Consider the following 15123-nt stretch of genomic DNA (forward strand, 5'->3'; position numbering starts at 1 on the left):
GAACTTGGGATATCAAACGAAATAGGTTTAGTCCCTGGCCGGTTGGTTCAGTGGTAGAGTGTCGGCCTGGCATGCGGGGGACCCGGGTTCTATTCCCGGCCAGGGAACATAGGAGAAGCGCTCATTTGCTTCTCTACCCCCCCTTCCTCTCTGTCTCTCTCTTCCCCTCCCGCAGCCAAGGCTCCATTGGAGCAAAGATGGCCCGGGTGCTGGGGATGGCTCCTTGGCCTCTGCCCCAGGCGCTAGAGTGGCTCTGGTCTCAGCAGAGCGACGCCCCGGAGGGGCAGAGCATCGCCCCCTGGTGGGCAGAGCGTCGCCCCTGGTGGGCGTGCCGGGTGGATCCCAGTCGGGCGCATGTGGGAGTCTGTCTGACTGTCTCTCCCCGTTTCCAGTTTCAGAAAAATACAAAAAAAAAAAAAGAAATAGGTTTATATGTTAGATCTCTCATTGTGAAATGTTACTTATCTTCTTGAAACCCTACTTTCTGTATATAAAATAGAAGTAGTAAATGGACTTGCCCTCAGGGGTATTTGTTAACTTCAAATGAGATAATTCCTGAAAACAGCTGGTCAGATCATAAAAGTTTAACTACTGATGCCATTTTTGTTGTTATTGTTATACTCTATGCTGTCTGTACTCTTCAAGTTTAGTTTTTAAAAGTTGGGACACAACTAGTAACCACCATCAGAAAAGTAGAGACCAGGTCTTAGGGTCACCAGTCTCAAGCTTTTTCCAATGGCTGTGCATGTATGAGACTCTGGTGCCTGGAGGGTCATGTTGTGTGCATTTAGAGCTCTTCCAAGAGTAACTTAGCTTGAAAACACCAGCCTTGGTTTCTCTCTTTAGTTCCAAGGCATGATGACAACCTACTCTTGGAGACAAGGTTCTGAAATTCTTCTTGATAAATATCTGTTTGAGTCACTTACCAAAGTCAGTGGTAGCGAGAACCTGGGCTCTGGCGTGCGTGTTTCCTCGCTTTGTATTCCAGCAGGGCAAGGACAGATTAGGCTTGGAAAACTGAGGGCTCAGTTGGGATGGCCCTGCCTCAACTGAGAGGACATCATAACAGGTCTATTACAGTTGCCTTTGGGCCTTGAAAGCCCTGAACAAAAGCATTTTCATCCATCTGGAGAAGTCCATCAAAACTCATCTAGTCTGGTCCGTCTAGTCTCCACTCTGCTCAAGGACCAGGTTCCAGAGTAGGAGTCAACTCCAGACAAAGGTTTGCACTCTATATAGTACAGTGGTCAGGAATCTTTCTGGCTGAGAGAGCCATGAATGCCACATATTTTAAAATGTAATTCCATGAGAGCCATACAATGACCCATGTATGTTACACATTATCCAATAAAAATTTGGTGTCATGCCCTGGCCGGATGGCCAGGTGTGCAGGAGTCCCAGGTTCGATTTCCGGCCAGGGCACACAGGAGAAGTGCCCATCTGCTTCTCCACCCCTCCCCCTCTCCTTCCTATCTGTCTCTCTCTTCCCCTCCCGCAGCCAAGGCTCCATTGGAGCAGAGTTGACCCTGGCACTGAGGATGGCTCTGGCTCTATGGCCTCTGCCTCAGGCGCTAAAATGCCTCTGGTTGCAACAGAGTAATGCCCCAGATGGGCAGAGCATCGCCCCCTGCTGGGCATGCCGGGTGGATCCTGGTCGGGTGCATGCGGGAGTCTGTCTGACTGTCTCCCCGTTTCCAACTTCAGAAAAATACAAAAAAAAAAATTTGGTGTCATCTTGGAGGACAGCTGTCATTGGCTCCAGCCATCCACAATCATGAACATGAGCGATAGGAAATAAATGGATTGTAATACATGAGAATGTTTTATATTTTTAATGTTATTATTTTTTTCACTTAGATATATTTCTTTTTTTATCTTATTTTTATTAATTTTAATGCAGTGACATTGATAAATCAGGGTACATATGTTCCGAGAAAACATCTCCACATTATTTTGACTTTTTATTATGCTGCATACCCCTGACCCAAAGTCAAATTGTCTTCTTTCACCTTCCATCTGGTTTTCTTTATGCTCCTACCCTCCCCCTACCCCCTCCCTCTCCTTCCTCACCCCCTCCTCACCCATCCGCGCCACCCCCTGTTACCATCACACTCTTGTCCATGTCTCTGAGTCTCATTTTTATGTCCCATCTATGCATGGGTTCATATAGTTCTTAGTTTTTTCTGATTTACTTATTTCACTCCGTATGTTATCAAGTCCAACCATGTTATTGTAAATGATCCGATGTCATCATTTCTTATGGCTGAGTAGTATTCCATAGTATATATGTACCAAAGCTTTGTAATCCACTCATCCTCTGACAGACACTTGGGCTGTTTCCAGATCTTCGCTATTGTGAACAATGCTGCTATAAACATGGGGGTGCATTTCTCCTTCTGGAACCGTTCTATGGTGTCCTTGGGGCATATTCCTAAAAGTGGTATCGCTGGGTCAAAAGGCAGTTCAATTTTCAATTTTTTGAGGAATCTTCATACTGTTTTCCACAGAGGTTGCACCAGTCTGCATTGCCACCAGCAGTGTAGGAGGGTTTCCTTTTCTCCACATCCTCACCAGCACTTATTCTGTGTTGTTTTGTTGATTAGTGCCATTCTGACTGGTGTGAGATGATCTCATTGTGGTTTTAGTTTGCATTTCTCTAATGATTAATGATGTTGAGCATTTTTTCATATGCCTATTGGCCATCTGTATGTCCTCTTTGGAGAAGTGTCTATTCATTTCTTTTGCCCATTTTTTGATTGGATTTTTTGTCTTTCTGGTGTTGATATTTACAAGTTCTTTATAAATTTTAGTTATTAACCCCTTATCAGACGTACTGTCAAATATGTTCTCCCATTGTGTAGTTTGTCTTTTTATTCTGTTCTTATTGTCTTTGGCTGTGCAAAAAGACTAAAAGTCTTTTTAGTTTGATATAGTCCCATTTGTCTATCCTGTCTTTTATTTCCCTTGCCCGTGGAGATAAATCAGCAAATATTTCGCTGCAAAAGATGTCAGAGAGCTTACTGCCTATGTTTTCTTCTAAGATGTTTATGGTTTCACACCTTACATTTAAGTCTTTTATTCATTTTGAGTTTATTTTTGTGAATGGTGTAAGTTGGTGGTCTAGTTTCATTTTTTTGCAGGTTGCTGTCCAATTTTCCCAACACCATTTGTTGAAGAGGCTGTCTTTCCTCCATTGTATTTCCTTACCTCCTTTGTCAAATATCAGTTGTCCATAGAGCTGTGGGTTTATTTTTGGGTTCTGTGTTCTGTTACATTGATCTGTGTGCCTGTTCTTATGCCAGTACCAGGCTGTTTTGAGTACAATGGCCTTGCAGTATAGCTTGATATCAGGAAGTGTGATACCTCCCCCTTTATTCTTCTTTTTTAAGATTGCTAAGGCTTGTTATCATTTTTTTAATTAAAGATTTGTCTGCGAGCCAGATGCAGCCATCAAAAGAGCCACATCTGGCTTGCGAGCCATAGGTTGCCGACCCCTGCTATAGTACATTTTTTCTGGTAGTGGATCAGCGTGCTCGGCAGAGGGGAAACTTCAGAATGTGGCAGAAATTCCCAATTTGATCTGTGGATTCAGCAAAGTCTCAATACAATCCCAGAAATTTATTTTATAGATACAGACAAATGTGATAATAATGATAGTTAAATAATTATTTAATTCAATCCTAGAAGGATTTAATCTCATACCTCTTATGGGTTTTGTATTTACATAAAGAATTTGCAGCCACTTATAAAAGTTTAAAATATAAATGCATTATATTTGGGGGGGGGAATGTATGACTTAAAATATATATTTAAGTCATATATTACCCCCATATAAACTTTGTATGCTAAATGTCCAAGGGTTAAGCTGCATTTAAGTGAGATTAAATTCACTGTTATGAATTTCCAATGTTTCTATATTCTAGCTTTATAATTCTAAGAACTCAGATTCTAGTCAAAATATCATCAGTAATTCCTGAAAGTTCTACTCCGTTATGGTAACACCATTCTGCCCCATCTGTTACTACCCTTTGTGAAAATACATGTTCAAGTTGGGACCACTTCACTACAACCTTAAGACCAATGGTGCTAGAGAAATTTTCTTCACTCTTCAAACACCAGGTCTGAAGGTCTGGCCCACTCCATACAGGATTCTTACATGTTCTTCATTTATGGAGGCTTCTTGATCAGTCTCCACTTCTTCAGAAAAGAAAACCCTGAATATGAGCTTATAGAGAGACCACCAGCTCTCAGATTAGCTAACAAACATCCAAATACTGCATTCTGGCCTGACCAGGTGGTGGTGCAGTGAATAGAGCATTGGACTGGGATGCGGAGGACCTAGGTTTGAGATCCTGAGGTCACCAGCTTAACTGAGGGCTCATCTTGTTTGAGCAAAGCCAGCTTGGACTCAAGGTCACTAGCTTGAGCAATGAGTCGGAAAGTTTTTGGCTGAGAGAGTCATAAATGCCACATATTTTAAAATGTAATTCCATGAGAGCCATACAACAACCCGTGTACACTACACATTATCCAATAAAAATTTGGTGTTGTCCTGGAGGACAGCTGTGATTGGCTCCAGCCACCCGCAACCATGAACATGAGCGGTAGGAAATGAATGGATTGTAATATGTGAGAATGTTTTATATTTCAACGTTATTATTATTTTTTATTAAGGATTTGTCTGCGAGCCAAATGCAGCCATCAAAAGAGCCACATCTGGCTCGCGAGCCATAGGTTTCCGACCACTGACCCCTGGGTTACTCAATCTGATGAAGGGCCATGGTCAAGGCTCATATGAGAAAGCAATCAATGAATAACTAAGGTGTCACAACGAGAAACTGATCAATGCTTCTCATCTCTTTCCATTCCTCTCTATCTGTCCCTATCTATCCCTCTCTCTGTCTCTGTAAAAAAAAACAACATACAAAAAAACCCCCAAATACTGCATTCTGTTTGAAATCAATTAGAAAACCATTACAGTATAGGAAGATCATAATAAATAGAAACATCTGAATTTAGTTATTACTAAGTCAATAATACTAAATATGAATGTCTTTAGTTATAACATTTAAGACTCTCAAATAAACCTTTTTCTTGTATTAAATAGTAAATGGGATGACACTTTTACTCTCTTGGTATTTGTAAATTAACTTCAGCTATATGAAATTGCATTAGATAATATGTTATTAACACAAAAATATCTGGATTTTAAGCACCCTAAATCCTCAAATTGTCATAAAATTGAAATAATGTGAAAATATAAAGCATTATTTATTAAAATTTTTATTGCATTAAATGTGCATATTCTGTATAAAGCCTGCAGGTTGGTGTTCAACATATCACTAATGTGGTTTAGAGAACACATTCATTCACAAACTTGGCTGAAGATGGCTTAGTCTCTCCATCTATCTGATATCATGTGACCCCAGATATAAAATAGTAAAGAACTAGCATAGAAACTTTTTCATAAGTACCCTGTATGATAATATATGGTATATGAGAACAAAGAACCTTAAAATCTTGAGAAAGATATTTACCACCTATAGTCAGCCATTTTCAATTTTTTTTGAAGGTAGGTCATATTTTCCTGTCTGTCCTGGTATATTTTCTGTCTGCTCTTTAATTCCAGCTGATTAGGGGATTTCACTTCCTTGTAATACTGGATTCTTTCGTCAAGCTGTCATTACAATGGCTATCAGTGTTCAATTAATTATAGGTTGTAGGTTAATTGGTAATTCTTCATACAGTATTTTTCTTGAAAATGTTTCACATGACAATCATTCACTAATTTCTAGGACAATAGATTTAACTATTTATCTAAATGTTCCTCCTTCCAAATACTGAATAAGGAATACTGCTGCTTGGATGTCCAGATTTATCTCAATGACGAGGGAAAGCGGGAGAGATCTCATGGTGAAAGTTCCTCATCTCTCATTAAAAGTAGATGCTATATTAAGACTGCTATCTCACACATCTCTCCACAGTGCTTTTGGAACAACTGGATAATATTCTTATTAAAGAATATTCTGGCACCTAAATTACTTTGCAGAAAATTAGTTATCTTTATTCCAACATACATTGAGAGAGAGAGGAAGAGAGAGAGAAAAAGAGAGAGAGGGGGGAAGAAATAATACATATTGGTTTGATTTTCCTACATTGTAATCAAGGCTTTGGCATTGACGAATGTTTCCTTCCCTGAATCAAAAAATTCAATATGTCTAATATTAATCTTATTCTTATATTCTAACCAAGCTTTTCACTAATTTTCCTCAGATCTATCATCACACTCCTAGTTACTTGTATTTAAACTACAAAGGAACTCATAACTTCACTTTCATCCTCTATTGCCCCAAATTAAGTCATGAACAGATTTTATCCATGCTTTCTTGGCAGTGTGAGGCATATATACACTTTCTTACTGCATTTTCATGACTCAAAATCTAGGTAATCATTGTCTTGTAACTACATTTTTGCCATAATTTCTCAACATATATTGAGAACTTCTTTAAAAAAAAATTATATAGCCATGGCCGATTGGCTCAGTGGTAGAGCATCGTTCTAGCTTGTAAAAGTCCAGGTTAGATTCCCACTCAGGGTACATAAGAAAAGCAACCATCTGCTTCTCTTCCACTATCTCATCTCATTCTCTCTCTCTTCTTCTCCTGCAGCCATGGATTGAATAAGGAAGTTGGTCCCAGGTGATGAGAATGCCTCTATGGCCTCCCTTCAGGCACTAGAATAACTCAGTCATTCAGTAATGGAACAGCAACCCCAGACGGGCAAAACAACAGCCCCAGATGGAGGTTGCTGGGTGAATCCCTGTGGAAAAATATCAGAATATTTTAATCTGCTTGAGGTTTTATAGAATGATCGAGGGTCTGCCTGCCCCATGCACAGCAAAGCCAAACTCTGAATATGAAGATTTTTCAATGGAGAAATTGAAGCTCTTTTAACTGCAGGGCATCAAGCAAAAACAGCAGGAAGCTGTCCCTTAAAAACTGAACTATTCTAAGTTTTGGGGTTTTTTTTAATTTCATTTAGAAAATGAACTTTAACAGGGTGATATTGATCAATTAGAGTACTTAAGTTTCAGGTAAACATTTCTATAGCATTTGAACATTGATTATGTTGTATACCCATCATCAAAAGTCAAGTCATTTTCCATGATCTTATATTTGTCCCTCTTAACATCCTTCAGCCCCACCTCCCCTTTCCTCCCCATTCACTCAAATCTCCTTCTTCCTCCCTCATGTTCCTTTCCTCCTGGTAACCATGATAACCACTTCACTTTTATCTATGTCCATAAGTCTCAGTTTTATATCCCACCTATGTGTGAAACTATACAGTTGTTAGCTCTTTCTGATTTAGTTATTTCACTCAGTATAATGTTCTCAAGATCTATCCACGTTGTGGTAAATGTCATTATGTTATAGTTTCTTATGGCTGTGTAGTATTCTATTGTATATATGTACCACTTCTTTATCCAATCCTCTATTGAGGGACACTTTGGTTGTTTCCATGTCTTGGCCACTGTGAATAATGCTGCAATGAACACAGGGGTGCCTGTGTCTTTATGTATTGATGTTTTCAAGTTTTGGAGGTAGATACCAAGTAAAGGAATTGCTGGATCATATGGTAATTCTATTCTCAATTTTTTGAGGAACACCATACTCTATGGCTTTTAATCAAGGATTTTTAAAGACAAAGCTTGAGGATCAGGAGCTTAGGAGAACAGATATGTGGAAGCACTGGACATGCAAGTTTTTATTGAGAGTTTTGGAGTGTGGCCATATATGGTAAAGGGGCTATAAGCACTGGATCTTCCTGAATATTTGATCCTTCAGATTTGAAAGGATTCAAAGTTCAAATTCAGCTCCTGTCCCCATCCTTTGTTAACAGGTGCAGCTGAAGGTCAAAGTTCTCTCCTTTGTGCATGCTTTGGCTACATGACTTGTGGTTTTGGTCTATTGTCTCTGAAAGGCAACTCAACACCTTGCTAAACAGGATAGGGCCATATTGAGCTGGTTCTGCAGATATAAAGCGGATTATTCATCAAAGAGAAGTAAATGGACATTTGGGAGATAAAAGAAACAATAGCTGGATCCCATAGTGAGTGGGCTGGAAGGGAAGAATCTATAGCCAAAGAGAAAAGCTACCTTCAATGATGTGTCATTTTTAGCAATTGCAGGAAAGACATTGCATGGGTACAGTTGAAATTAGGTGTCTAGAAACAGAGAAAATTCAAAAATTTTTATGGAAAGGAGAAATAAGTTTATTAGTCTAAATGGGGAAAAGTTACTAGAAAAAGGAAAGACATGAAAGGGTCAACTGGAACAGTCAGTCTTCTTAAAAAAAGTAGCCAGATAATAAACATTTCAGTCTCACAGGCCTTTCACTCTTTATTGCAATTATTCGTTATGTTCTTGTGGCAGGAATGCAGCCACTGACAATAGGTATATACAACTCAAGAGCACTGCAGTGTTCCAGGGTAACTTTATTTACAAAACATTCAGCATGTCAGATTGGGCCCTGGGGCCATGGTTTGCAATCCTGATACAAGAGAATGATGGATGGATGTGTGTCTTACTGTTCAAGAGTTCAAGACTCCAACATGAGACTGGTCATCAGGGGTGAGTAACTTTTCTTATTTGAGTGAAAACAAGCAGCACGGGAGAGGCAAGGGTGAAGCAGGGTATCTGCCTCCAGTATTTTATCCTCCCCACTGCTCAGAATCATGGCGAATCTTCTTTTTGTACTCAAAAAACAATGTATGCCATGCAGTCTCTCTCTCTAATTCCAGGGTCAGGTGTAAAAATTTCGATAGTTCATAATATAACATAAGTTGGAAAATATTCTTTAGGAAAATATTTAGATGGTATTCAGAATAAGTAAGGCAATCCATGTTTAAAATACTCTTTCATGAAAAAATACCTCTTGTCCAATTGGTATAGCAGTATGCCAGACACAGAAGTAGTGAATAACCTATTAGGTGGGACCCAAAGCCAAGTACTGGAAATTAATTGAGTTTCAACAAATATATTTAATGTATATCCAAAAACATGTATGCATTTTGTAGCTTAATAATGTCCCTTATTCCTTTTGTTTATTTAGTGAACATGTAGTTGAATGAATTAAATACATTTCTATATAAGGAAATGACTTGGATCACCTTAAATTCTTCTGCCTACACTGCATTCAACTCCTGTGAATAAAAACTCTGTGACAGCTTTACATCTTGTTACCCAAAGTGTGGAGTTCAGGATGGCAGCGTGAGCATCACCTCACACGCACTTAATTAGAAACGCAGGCTCCACCTGTTGCTCTGGGTCAGCGTCCACCTGACACAAGAACTGGGTTGGGGGCGCCTGCCAGCTTCAGGGAAGCTTTACTCTATAGCAGTTCTTCCTCTCTTCTGAGGTAAAAAAGACAGTTACTATGAAAATGTTGTAATCATTGAGTTTCATTTCATAATTTTTGTAAAAGTCATTATGGCCCTTTGAATTGCTTGGTCATGCTGGTTAATAATTTCAGTTCTGGCCTTTAAATGTCATTCAGAAGATCTGCTAAGAAAATCAAAATGAAAATATTAAATTATGAGGACTTGTTCCATTCATTGCTTTTCTCCCAACCCAAAGAGCTTTATTTTTAGATGAATAATTGCATCCTTTGTACTAAGGACAAATTAATAACTGGTTGCATTTAACAATTCCAATTTCACCATCAGAAAGGCTCATGTACCGAGTCAGAGTAGAATATTACAGTGACAATTAGTTAAAATTTAGCTGGCCTTGTGAAAAAAAATAATCTGTATTCCAAGGGCAGCTGTCATTAAATGGGGACATTTGGGTTACTAGGCAAATATTAAATTAGATGAGTTTGCAGAAGCCATAAACATGTTATTCCAGAGCCCTACAAGAAGATAATAAAAGTAATAACAAATAGGCTTTGAAATCATATTTTAATTAGTCAGACAAACTATTTTACACAGAAATCCTGACACAGCACCAGCTATGGTGCCATGAAGCTAGTTAAATATATAGATACAAGCCAGTTTATTCGGAAATAAAAATGTACCACTTAATAAGCAGTTTTATTCAAAATAATGACTTCCATAAATCACTATAACTAGAACATTATTGAATCAAGAATATGCCTTATTTGACTTTATTATTATTCAACATTATCTCTGGATACCATAACAAAGTTCTATTTATTAGGTGCATTTTTCAAAAGTACAAAATTTTATTAATATTATAAAATCATTATTGTGTTAATTTTATAATATGCATTAATACAGTGATATTAGTCTCTAGGGTTCTTTGTATTCCCATCAGCCTTTGGATTTCTTGTCACCTTAGGGAGAATTCTAGAACTAGTCCTAGGCAAACTAGTCAGTGGTCATCTGATCACCTGAGAAAATGACAGGGCTCACTTTTTCTACCTGTATGCATTGTCAGTTTGGTGGGAGCTCTGATAACCCCAAAGATCTAATATATAGGCTCCCTTTTTCCTGGCATCACCCTGACAGGTGTTAGGAAATGACAATTATATGCACCCAGGAAATACTTCAAGTTAATGAAATGAGGGGGTTGGAGAATATGGGAGGAGTCAAAAAGGCTAACATTATGTAACTGTAGTTCACAGTGAAACTTCAAGTAAACCACATACAAAAAGCAAGTTTAAACAGAAGCTGACACAGTGTCTTGGAACACATCAGCTCTTTGTGAGGAAAGCCTCAGTTAAGACACAGGGAAGTGTCACCAACAACCAAGTACAAAATGTGGTAGGAACTCATGAATGAAGAAGCTTCTCTTTAACAATCTTTGAACTTAGTCAATAGCATCATTTGACATGGGAATAATCAGTCTGCAAACACCATCTCATGAAACCAACTAACTTTCATATCACCTAAGTTTAGTGTTAATTGTATTATTCTGTCATCTGACCATCATATGTTACACACTGTCATGATTTTCAGGTTTAAGAAGACTTATGAAAATAGTACATACATATCCTAGAAATATGATTTAGAAATATTATGATACAACTCCTACAGAAATACATCAATTATATTTCTTTTCATTCAAACTCAGAATATCTCTCTCAGAAAATATGAGCTGACCAAGGAGGCTTACTCCAGTAATAGATAGTTAATTCAACATTGGAATATGTGTACTATAATTTATCATTTTTACAAATTAAGTTACAAAAAATATTTTTATCTCAATAGATACAAAAAATATATTTGATAAATTGAATATTCTAATTTTAAGTCTATTTTTAAACAATAGAATAAATTTTCTTTACCTTCATAAAAGGTATGTCCAATAAAAGAAAACCCCAGCAAAAATCATACTCAAAGATGAAATGATAAAATGAAGATGCTTAAATATCAGAAATATGATAAGAATATCTGCTATTACCACTTTCTTCACATGATACAAATTTCCCTGTTGTGCCACAATACTAAAAAAAAATTATAGATGAAATACTTAACACTGTAAAAAAATCTCAATTATCTCTAAACTGTTCTTATAATTCAACAAAGTATCAAACTCTCAAAAACAGAGCTAGCTGAAGTTTTTCTGAGGTTATTGATAAGTGAATTTATAAATGCATACGGAATGACAATAGCTCAGATTTAGTAAAGACACTTCTGACTCAGAAGAATAATTTGACATATGATGGACAGGGCACTATAGATTGCTGGAGAATGGAGGACCATTCAATAAAGGAAGCAGAGAAAATCAGTTTTCAATTTGGAAAAATTAATTAAATTTTTAAAATTCCAGTATATTAAACACTTAACTGTAAATAAGAATTTTAAACTTTTGTAGATAAATATAGGTCAATCTCTTTATGAGTTTAGAATAGTGCATTAGGTAGAATGAAAATCTTATGTATGTTACCAAAAATCCCCAAATTTTAATGGCTTAAAACCCTTACTTGCTTATTTCTTCCTTAGATAATATCTGCTACTGGTTCAGGCAACACTCTGAAGACAATGTCCCCAAATAGCCAACGCAATGCAAGCTGCCAGATCAGGTCCAAATTAAAATTGTTTTACTACTTTTGCTCATGCTTTTAGGTTCATATATAAGAATCCATTGCTAAAAACAACATCCTAAAGATTTACTCTCGTGATTTCTTTTAAGAGTTTTATGACTTTCACTTTTACATTCAGCTCTTTGGTCTAATTTGAGATAATTTTTGTATATGGCATAAGTAACAAGTCTAATTTCACTAATTTGCATGTGGATATCCAGTGTCCAGCATTGTTATTGAAGAAAAAAAAACCAGTTGTTTTCTATATTACTTGGACTCCTCTTTTAAAAAAATGATTTCTATATTTCAACAATAAAACTTCAGAAAATGAACTCAAAAAACAATTCCTTTTACAATTTCAACAACAGCAAAAATATATATATATATTTATATATATATATCAAATGCCTAGAAATAAACCAAACAAAGAGAGTGAAGGACCTATATAATGAAAACTGCAATATACAAATTATTTTGTAGTTCCCATCAAAATCTCAATGTCATTTTAAAGAAATAAAACAAAAAATTACTATATTATAGGGCCACAACAATCAAAACAGCATGGTATTGGCAGAAAAATAGACACTCAGACCAATGGAACAGAATAGAAAGTCCAGAAATAAAACCACATATATATAGTCAAATAATTTTTGATAAAGGGGCCAACAACACACAATGGAGAAAAGAAAGCCTCTTCAATAAATGGTGCTGGGAAAACTGGAAAGCCACATGCAAAAGAATGAAACTGGACTACAGTCTGTGCCCCTGTACAAAAATTAACTCAAAATGGATCAAAGATCTAAACATAAGACCTGAAACAATTAAGTACATAGAAGAAGATATAGGTACTCAACTCATGGACCTGGGTTTTAAAGAGCATTTTGTGAATTTGACTCCACAGGCAAGAGAAGTGAAAGCAAAAATTAATGAATGGGACTACATCAGACTAAGAAGTTTTTGCTCAGCAAGAGAAACTGATAACAAAATAAACAGAAAGCCAACTAATTGGGAAATGATATTTTCAAACAACAGCTCAGATAAGGGCCTAATATCCAAAATATACAAAGAACTCATAAAACTCAACAACAAACAAACAAACAATCCAATAAAAAAATGGGAAGAGGATATGAACAGACACTTCTCCCAGGAAGAAATACAAATGGCCAACAGATATATGAAAAGATGCTCATCTTCTTTAGCTATTAGAGAAATGCAAATCAAAACTGCAATGAGATACCACCTCACACCTGTTCGATTAGCTATTATTAGCAAGACAGGTAATAGCAAATGTTGGAGAGGCTGTGGAGAAAAAGGAACCCTCATCCACTGTTGGTGGGAATGTAAAGTAGTACAACCATTATGGAAGAAAGTATGGTGGTTCCTCAAAACACTGCAAATAGAACTACCTTATGACCCAGCAATCCCTCTACTGGGTATATACCCCTAAAACTCAGAAACATTGATACGTAAAGACACATGCAGCCCCATGTTCATTGCAGCACTGTTCACAGTGGCCAGGACATGGAAACAACCAAAAAGCCCGTCAATAGATGACTGGATAAAGAAGATGTGGCACATATACACTATGGAATACCTCTAAGCCATAAGAAATGATGACATCGGAACATTTACAGCAAAATGGTGGGATCTTGATAACATGATATGAAGCGAAATAAGTAAATCAGAAAAAATCAGGAACTGCATTATTCCATACATAGGTGGGACATAAAAGTGAAACTAAGAGACATTGATAAGAGTGTGGTGGTTACAGCGGGGAGGGGGGAATGGGAGAGGGAAAGGGGGAGGGGAAGGGCACAAAGAAAACAAGATAGAAGGTGACAGAGGACAATCTGACTTTGGGTGATGGGTATGCAACATAATTGAACGACAAGATAACCTGGACTTGTTATCTTTGAATATATGTATCCTGATTTATTGATGTCACCCCATTAAAAAAATAAAATTATTAAAAAAAAAAATTACCAGGTTTTCATGAAACCATAAAAAACCCAAATAGACAAAGCAATCCTAAAAAAAAAGAATGAAGCCAAAAGTTCAAACTACCTGATTTCAAATTGTACTTTAGAGCCACGATAATCAAAACAGCATGGTATTGGCAGAAAAACAGACATACAGACCAATGAAACAAAATTGAGAGCCCAGAAATAAAACCACATATGTATGGATAATAATCTTTGACAAAGGAGCAAAAATTACACAATGAAGAAAAGAAAGCCTCTTTAATAAATGGTGCTGGGAAAATTAGAAAGTCACATGCAAAAGAATGAATCTTGCCTATACTTTGTCCCCCTGCACAAAAATCAATTCAAAATGTATCAAAGACAATATAAGATGTGAAACAATAAACTACGTAGAAGAAAACATAGGCACTAAACTAAACTTATAGACCTTGGCCATAGAGAACATTTTATGAATATGACCCCAAAGACAAGAGAAGTAAAGAAACAATAAATGAATGGACTATATCATGCTAAAAAGCTTCTGCACAGCAAAAGAAATCAACAAAACAAAAAGGCAGCCAACCAAGTGGAAGATATTCACAGACAACAGCACTGATAAGAGTTCAATATTAAAAAATATATATAAAGAACTCACAAAGCTTATCAACAAACAAGCAAGCAATCCAATTAAAAAATGGGGAGAGTACCTGAACAGACACTTCTTCCAAGAAGACATACAAATGGCCAAAAGATATATGAAAACATGTTCCTCTTCACTAGCTATTAGAGAAATGCAAATCAAAACTATAAGAGCTACCACTTTATACCTGTTAGATTGGTATAAACAAAACAGGTAATTACAAGTGTTGAAAAGGCTGTGGAGAACAAGAATTGCCACTCACAGCTGGTGGAAATGTAAATTGGTACAGCTATTATGAAAGAAAGTACTGTGGTTCCTCAAAAAATTAAGAATGGAACTACCATATGACCCAACAATCCCTCTATTGAGTACCCACAAAACTTAAAAACATTGGTACACAAAGACACACGCACCCTTATATTCATTGCAGCATTGTTCACTGTGGCCAAGATATGGAAACAACCCAAGCGTCCTTCG

Source organism: Saccopteryx leptura, chromosome 5 (assembly GCF_036850995.1).
Source record: "Saccopteryx leptura isolate mSacLep1 chromosome 5, mSacLep1_pri_phased_curated, whole genome shotgun sequence".
In the NCBI taxonomy this organism is placed as follows: Eukaryota; Metazoa; Chordata; class Mammalia; order Chiroptera; family Emballonuridae; genus Saccopteryx; species Saccopteryx leptura.